The following is a 9,034-nucleotide window of genomic DNA, read 5'->3' as shown; positions in this document are numbered from 1 at the left end:
AGGGGGGTGGATTTGATGAACTCTTGAGGTTCCTTCCAGAACTTCATTTCTATGATTCCATGACTCATGCCCAGCTATATCACATTGCTGAAGAGGAGACGAAGGCATGAATAACTGAGATCAGGTCATTGCCAGTATGGGATGGAGTGTCCTAGCTGACCAGAGATGGTAGAAAGCATTACTCATAGATGGTGCTACGTGAAAGGTTAGCATCATCAAGAAATCCAGGAGCACGCCTGAAATATGGACTGAATTAACCAGTGGTGTGTGTGTACCTTCAACCAACACACCATGGCTGAAAACTCTTTAAACTGCTGTCCTTTGCCCACCAGCATCACCTCTGTCTTGCTTGGGTTCAGCATCAACCAGCTGTTTGTCATCCATGAACTGATCTCATCCAAGCACTGGACCATCTTGGTGGTAGTGTTGTGGTTGTATGTGGTGAAGGATAGGTAGAGCTGTGTGTCACCTTCATATTGTTGGCACCCGAGTCCACGTCATCTGACCAGTTCACCTAGTGGCTGTGGTAGATGATGAATAAGACCGGAGAAAGAATTGCTTCTTGTGGATCTCCACAAGAGAGAAATCAGGTGGTAGAGGTGCAGTTTTCCATCACTCCTCTTTGGGTGCATTCCTCCAGGAAGGACTCAAACCATCCTGAACCCCTGCCACCTCTCTCAGGTGAGACAGCAAATTCTTATGGTTGACAGTGCTGCAGAGAGTCCAGGAGGTTCTGTTGTGAAAGGCTGATGGTTCTTTTTTCCACCCCTTCAAAAACAGGTGAGTGGATTTTGCTTAGTCACCTTCAAAATATTCTCCTTGGAGGTGAGACCAGGCATAGGAATTCCCAGAAGAAAAGGAGAATTTCTGTAAAAACAGGGAATTATAAAGACTGCCTGAAAGTAACCTTGACTAAGCAAAAAGAAAAGGAGGACTTGTGGCACGTTAGAGACTAACCAATTTATTTGAGCATAAGCTTTCGTGAGCTACAGCTCACTTCATTGGATACTGTAGCTCACGAAAGCTTATGCTCAAATAAATTGGTTAGTCTCTAAGGTGCCACAAGTCCTCCTGTTCTTTTTGCGAATACAGATTAATACGGCTGCTACTCTGAAACTTAACTAAGCAGTCGTGTTTGATAGCAGAAGCAATTATAATTACCTATAGGAATTCTAACAGATGGTGCATTTTTAAAACTCATTGTCATTACAGACTGTAATCCATTATTTAGAAAATCTGTACAAAGATTACCTTTATACTGAAAATACATATTTTTAAAATATATTTCCTGTGCTAGTTGATTGCCAGGAGCATTCTCGATAAAGTCAGTCATTGCTAACTAATCCACACTGCTCTAATATTTAATTTACAAAGCCCACAAAGGGAAGATTTTGCCAGTTAGATTAATTCAGCACGTTCACTGAGAAGTAATTTAAAGAGGGAGAAAACATCTGAAAAATGAATTCATAATGAGCACCATCTCCCTGCCTTTCAAGCTATTTGTCCCAGCCGTACAAGAGGAATTCACCATAATAAAACTGCTTAAAAATTAAAATGTTCAATCTCACTCCGATGAATAAAGTGCTATTTTTCCCCCCCTCCACAAATGACTTTGAATTCCTTCTGAACGGCCGCCCTGGTGGAGGTTAGTTAGGGCCAACCGATGGAAATTGCATTTTGTTTCAATTGTGTGTGAATTTTGAAATATAGGGAAAACATGCAGTCGGGCTTATGTGTACGCTGCAGGAATGAATAGTCTTGGGTTTTACTGGGGTTTTACCATTTCTGCCACATAAAGCACCTGGGGTAAAAAAGCAAAACAAAGAGCCAGTGTTCCTAACTTAATTCTGTCCCCTTCAGCAGTGCAGTACCGCTGTTTCCCCTCAGTTCCAACTGGATACAGGACTCTTCACTTCCTATCCCCAACTTTTATTCAGTGCTGACAGGTTGTGCATGACATGACTGCAAAGGCCTTCGGAAACCTTCAGCATGCTACATAAATTTAAGGGGTTAGTAGGTGAAAATCAGAGACTTGGAATGAGTCGCTCTTACTTTCCCCACTGGTGTTTCCACAGCATAGTTGTCCCATAGTGCAGTCAAACAGATTAGCAGCCTAGGTCATTCCTTTCTTTCCAGCTGGCCCCCAGGAAACCCCTTGGGGCTATCAGCTGGTAAATATGGATGCTGCGTCAAATTGAAATTTCAGGAGGAATTTCAGAAAGGCAAAATAAAATTTCCTAACTAGGAACTTGGCCAGGACACCGCTAGCACCCTGATTCTTGTGAAAAATGCCAAGGGACCTTTAATGATCACAATCAGTCAGGCACCTCCACCTGTACTGCACCTCTTACCCCCCATGCCAGAGTATTATTATTATTATTGATTCGTATTGGGGTGGCACCTAGAGGCACTAGGCCCATTGTGCTCGGTGCTGTACAAACATAGCATTAGGCTGCAACGTGCTAATGGCTGCCAGCAGGTGAGTCCTGGATCCAAGACAATCACAGCCCTCATTAAAGCCAATGGGTGCCAAGCACTCTCTTTTAGGCTGAGCAGAAGGAGCAGTTAAGCCCTGTGATGTTGTAAAAAGAGCTGGAGGCTGTGGGATACAGCCCAAGGATCTAGGCCCCATGGCAAGTCAGAGCTAAGCCATGTGGACTGAGGGGTTTCTCTGGTTGCCAAGGCAGAGACAAGGCTGTGCGTGTTGAAGGCAGGAAGCCACGAGATAGAGTCGTAAGTGTGATCCCAAGAGGAAACAGAGAGACAAAGCTTCTTGGGCACAGAGCTTGTTGGAGGGGCAGATTTGGGGATTTCTGAGCAAGGAAACTGCTTGCTGCTGTTTGTTTCTACTGAGTTCAGAGAAACAGGACTTTGTGTCTAGTTTTTGTAAATAAACAATGCTACACCAGATTGAGGCCTCATTTGGATCTTCGTCTTTTCTTCCTACCAGAAACAACCCTGCAAGGCCCCGAATTCTAGCTACCTGCTCAGGTCGAAGGGGCAACACTCTAACAAAAACCTCTTATGAGGTCTAACAGGACTCCAGCCTGGGATGACTCAGGTGAAGGAAAGAGAAGCAGGGGTATCGGGAGCAAAGAAACAACATGCTGATCTGTTTGTTAAATGGCGTGAGAGCCATCTGATGTTTTCTTGGAGTCTCACCAGAATGCTGCCATCTCCGGAGATGCTGTGTCTGCTAGAGTGCTGCATCCATCTGCGCATTGGGAAGACAACTTTAACAAGCTTGATTTTTTACACATAATACGTTTTGAACTTTGACAAATGAAGGCATCAAATAAATTTGAAAATTAAATTAAAATGACTGCTGAGAGATCATCTTCGTGTTGGTCTTCCCTCCCCCCCCCCCGCAAGTATGTTTTATAAAAATGCTTCTAGATGGCTTGTCGGAATTTTTTTTTTTTTAATTTTGATGGATAATATCAACATTTTCAATTTTTATCAATTTAAATTTTCACAGTTGTGGGAAATTATGGGAGGATCAGACAAAAATTATTTAATGACAAGAGACATTGAGATTCAAAAAGTTAAAGCTTTATAAGCATGGAAACACAAATTGTCAACATCACATGTCAAAACAGACAAAGTAAATATCCTTAAACCAAACTCTAATAAGTTCTCAAGTAGCATTTTTCTTATTTTGCCTAGCTGTACATTTCAATCATCATTGATGGAAATAGCTTTTTGTCGGTTTGTGACTAGATGACAAAAATCAACATTTATCGACATTTACTGATAAAAATCTAATCCTTCCAAGCCTATAGATGGAGCTTGTTCCACATACTTTGGGAGGTTTCTTATCAAACTGCTCTATGAAATCTCTTTACTACAGAGTTGAGACTCATTTCAAAAGCTGGACTTGCGGGAAATGACTTTTGGGAACAATAAAAGCCAAGCTATAAAATTCCTAAATTGTAGCACAAGCAAAGAGTAGTACGATATCCACAAAGTGAAAGTACCACATGCCCCTTAATTATATTAATTATACACATGTGTTTGAACTCTTCTAAAACTAGTAGAAGAAGTACCATTAACTGTGCTTGAACTCCCAACAGCAGGAATATCAGCAGACCCAAACAATATTATACAAAGTCATCAGAGTTCTCCTTTACAACTTTATGATGCTCTTATTTCTTTGAAAGGGGTTGGCTGAGTTAAAATGTGTCCGAAGTTTCGGATATCCTCCTAAAGCTATCAAACATGTGATGTCCAAAAAGCTGCCACAACCCCATTACAGGAAATTCTCATTACTATCAGATTCTCCCCTGCAGCTGATGCTATTAGTTTTGTTGGAATACTTGTCCACAGGCCACTTTAGTCACGTTCAGATTACATGGCTGGGAGGCTAGCGTTTCAACTGCTTCTCCTCTGGGTGATATCACTCCACTCACCAGCCAATGGCAGTTCCTCCCTGGTACAAGGGTTATCACTGATCTGTCCCTACTCCCTTAAGAGGTTTAGATTTGCCAGCTTGCTCTAGATCACCACCCCTAAGAAGCCATGTCGGGAGGAAACAGGCCCTTCCCTGCTTTGTGCTCCAAGAAGAGTCAGAAGCATTATACCTCCATGTCCTGGTCTATAAATTTAAGCTAATTTGGTTGCTTAGAGAAGCACACCTACATAAGAATGGCCATACTGGGTCAGACCAAAGATCCATCTAGCCTAATATCCTGTCTTCCGACAGTGGCCAATGTCAGGTGCCCCAGAGGGAATGAACAGAACAGGTAGTCCTCAAGTGATCCATCCCCTGTCGCCCATTCCCAGCTTCTGGCAAACAAGGTAGGGACACCATCTCTGCCCATCCTGGCTAATAGCTAATAAAACTGACTCCGTCCCATTTACCAATCAGCTGCAACCTTGAGTGAGGTCCAGACATCGCCTCCAATACTCCCTATCTCCACTGGCTTCTGTGCAGACAATGACCCTGCTGGTAGAAAACCCCTTGCTCCAGTAGGGGTTGGTCATCGCAGGAGAGAAGGATACACCAGGTTGCTTTTCTTGTTGTTGCTAGAAAGGTGCCTTTTCGGCCTCAAACACAGGAACATCTTTCCATAGCAGCAAGATACCGTTTGAACAGTTGAGCCAAGGCTGCTAAAATCTCCTCCTAGGTCAAACAATTCCTTGATCCTGACCAGGCTTCGGTGTGACTGGAAGAAACAGGCAGGGTCTGAGCTGCTCCCAAAGTGGAATGTCAGCTATGCTCGCTGATAAATCTGAGCTGCTTCCTCTACCCCAGTCATCAGGCTTGGACAGATTAGAGCTGGCAACCGAAACAGCATGGAGCAGAAAAGCAAGCAATTCCCTCACAAACCCCAAACTCCGGGGGAATCACAGCCAAACTAAAATGGGGCTTAATCTAGCCTCAGAATGCCACTAACTGCTCACACCTAAATAGAAAGTGACAAAGCAGGGGTGGGATAGGCCCTCTGTGCTTCACCCCACGATGGAAACAAGGCAGAAGGTGACAAGAGTCAAACGTGTGGGAGGCTAGAAGGATCCATGAAGGGACGTGGGGCCTTTCACATCTGTCTCAAGCTCAGCAGTGAGCAGAAGTTGGCACCATCCACTAGACAGTCAGTGACCCATGTGGAGTGAGTTTGGCCTAATTCTCAGTGGGCAGGTTCTAAAAATCTACTGCTGCCCATCCATGCCACCAATCCCACTGAAGCTGGGCCAGTGTCCAGAATGCCCCTAGATACTCCAGGAAATGTTAGCAGTGGTTACCTCCTACAGTCATTAGAGGCTGCTGCTGGGGCTGCCTGCGTCATGTGCTCTGCCTTGGCTTCCCACACCAGGAGCAGCATTGTCGTGAGGACAAATGCAGCCAAGGAGATTCCAGTTTCATATGGTCCCTCAGCAGAGATGGGAGTGTAAAGGGGTGGTGGCAGATGCAGGTGCTGGATGGAGGAACAGGCCAGGTCACCATCCTTGGAGGGAAATGAGCCTGCTGTCTGACCTACACACACAGGAGGGGACAGGAGGCTACTAGACTTTTCTGCTCCCTCAAGAAAATGGCTGTTAGGCCGTGTGAGAGGACGGTAGGTCTCTAGGGGTTTGGAGGAGCATCCAGACTTCTTCCACGTTGGCCCTGAACCCTCAGGGGAATTATGCAGATTGTGGAGCGTGAAGAGTGGCTGCTAAGGCTCTGATGAGCTATGTTCCTAGGCTGAAACCGCCTCGCTTGTTGCCACAGCCCAAGAGCAGCATGGTCTCGACTCGAGCAGGCAGGGCACCGGGCTGGGACTTGAGACACCTGGGTTCTGTTCCCGGCACTGTCCCGGACCTGCTGTGTGAGCTTGGGCCAATCGCTGCCTGTCCCTCTCTTTCCTCTCCCACCCACTACCGCTCCTCTATTTAGCTCAGTGATACTCAGACCTCAGTAGTTCAGGAGCTGAATTAGATGGATTCAGCATTACCCAAAAAAGCCACAGTCGTGGGAGTTCACTGTGTTATCTTCTATAGTACTATTCATATTTAAAGAGTGTGTGACAGGGGGAATATTTAGTTTTGTTGTGAGAATTAATATATAACAGTGCAAGTTGACAACTTAATTGGTTAATAACATGATAAAAGCATCCTCATTGGTTAATAACGCAGATTAATTAATAATTAAATAGTTTTAATACCATGTGCTGCAAAGAGCTGCAGGAGACCCATTAAAGAGCCACTCGTGACCCGCAGTCCGAGTATCACCAAGTAGCTTCACATATTGTGCCAAGCAGAGTGGGGGCCCAAGCTTGGTTTGGCTATCCCTATTTTAGGGTTTCCTCCTCTGAGGCACAGAGCAGAGAAGTGAGTTGGCCAACATCATGTCTGTAATAGAGCTGGGAGTAGAACCCACATGGCTAAGAGTCCCACTCCAGCGCACTATCCCCTTCCCCAAACTGAACAACATGAAAACTGGACTCGTTTGGGTGTTCTGATGGTTTCAAATCAACAAAGTTAAAATCCATCTAAGACCTGGAGGTACACGCTCCTACATAAGCTGAAGGTACAGGAAAAGAGGGCTCAGTGGTTTTCAAACTGGCTTACGTGAGCTCTCCTTGGGGTAAACGAGAAAAATTCTGTAATGGCGGACAACGCACTTTATTTAGTAAGACTTGGTAATCTAATCAAAGGTATTTTAGGACCCTATCTCAGATGGGGGTACACAGTAAATTACACTATTTGGAAAGGGGTACACAGCCTAAAAAGTTTGAACACCACTGCTTTAGAGTGAGGACACTTTACTGCTAGAGACCAAAGTCCCCGTTGTTGGTATCGTGACAGTGCAAATACAAAGCTACTCCGCCAATTTCAAGGTACTTTCAAACCAGCCCAAAAACCTCCATATTGTTTACTTAGATCAAAAGGATCAACTTCTGTTTGAATTATTTAGCAAACTTCATTGTCAGACGGTTAACTGTTCAGAGACACTGTATTAACTTTTAATATAAATTTTAAACTCAACAATCGTGTGTGTTACTAATAACACGTTAGAATGCAAATCAGGGAAGATTATTTTTTTTAAAATCAAATCTTTTTGTTGTTGTTGTGAGGCAGAACGTGGAGAGTGGTCAGGGAGGACAGCTGTGTTCAAACAGGTCAGTCCCTTGGAGGAACATGGGTGTGGGAGAAAGAAGACATAGGTTTCAATCACAGATCCTCCTCTCACAGTGTGTGTGACCTTTCGACAAGACACTTCATCTCTCTGTTCCTCTATTTTAATCCATAAAGGAGAGGTAATATTGCAATGGCATGCATCACCAGGCGGCGCTGTTACAGTCCTCCAAGTTCTTTTTCTTAATATCTGAGCAAGTGTTCAGTCTTGGGAAGACATGCTATGTTGTATGTTTCTAGTTATATAAAGTTCTGCATAGAGGGACCTGTACAAGGAGCCGGAGATTTTGTTGTGTCTTGGGTTCCCATTGGAGTCAATTCTTGAGGCAGAGTTGCTCCCTGGGAACTAGGCACTGGTGTTGGGCTAATATTCCTGGAAGAAGGGATTGCCCTTTGACCATGCTTTTTGACCACCTCTGTTTCCAGATTGTTGTACGTAAATAAAAAGATACAAATTAGAACAGAGGCAGACTCTGCATCATTGATTTCTCCTCCCCGGGGAAACTGACCTGCAAGGCCATAGACAGCTGCTACCTCTTCACAAAGGAGAGACGCTGGTGTCAGAAACAGGCCAGTGGTGTTGAGAAAAGGGACAAAAATATTTACTTCCCCTTACGAAGCAACTTGTGGTCTGTGGATGAAAATTGCTACACTGGAGCAAACCATTAAGACCACATCCAAGACCAACTGCTACGATAGTTTTGTGTCTCTTAAAGCATCCCTTGATCTGTATGTATTCTGCTCAGGCTGTAGATGACTGATGAATCTGAAAACACCCACAGCAGATCATGCAACATTCTGTTTATTTAGATGCATCACATGCACTGCATTTCTGTTGTGAAATAAGTGGATCTTATGGATATTTCGTCTCTTTCACTCGAATGCTGCAAGAAGGTACTGTAGTCGGAATATTCATTAATCAGGTGACAGAGTGGAATAAAGTCCTGGGGCAGCGGTGACTATTCTGTCCACATGACAGTATGTTGTTGTACTGTTCTTGTGCCACTCCCATTGCAGAACTGTTGGCCACCACTCTGAGTAATTGTCAGAAAAATGAATTCCATGTATTTCTTACAAGAGAAGGAAACAGTGACGGAATCAAACAGAAAAGGCCACTTGGCTCCATCTGTGGCTTTTCCAAGGAGACTCACACTCCGGTGAGTTGCATAAAATAAATAACCTGCCTTCCGGGAAAGAAAGCTGCATGAATCCAGCAGTTACATCAATGGTCACCAACACACAAGCCAAAGACCCTTTTAGCATCTCTTCAGCTCATGAACTTTCAAGTTGTTTGAGGCACGTCCAGGGGTCAGTTCAGCCAGAAAAACAATGGAAAGACAGGCAGATATACCTTTGACCCTGAAGGATCCCAAGGCCTTTACACATACACAGAAATCACTTTGCCCAACAATAAAAT

The sequence above is a fragment of the Lepidochelys olivacea genome, assembly GCF_965140295.1.
Source record: "Lepidochelys olivacea isolate rLepOli2 genome assembly, chromosome: 22".
Taxonomy (NCBI): domain Eukaryota; kingdom Metazoa; phylum Chordata; order Testudines; family Cheloniidae; genus Lepidochelys; species Lepidochelys olivacea.
This window is presented reverse-complemented; position numbering follows the sequence as displayed.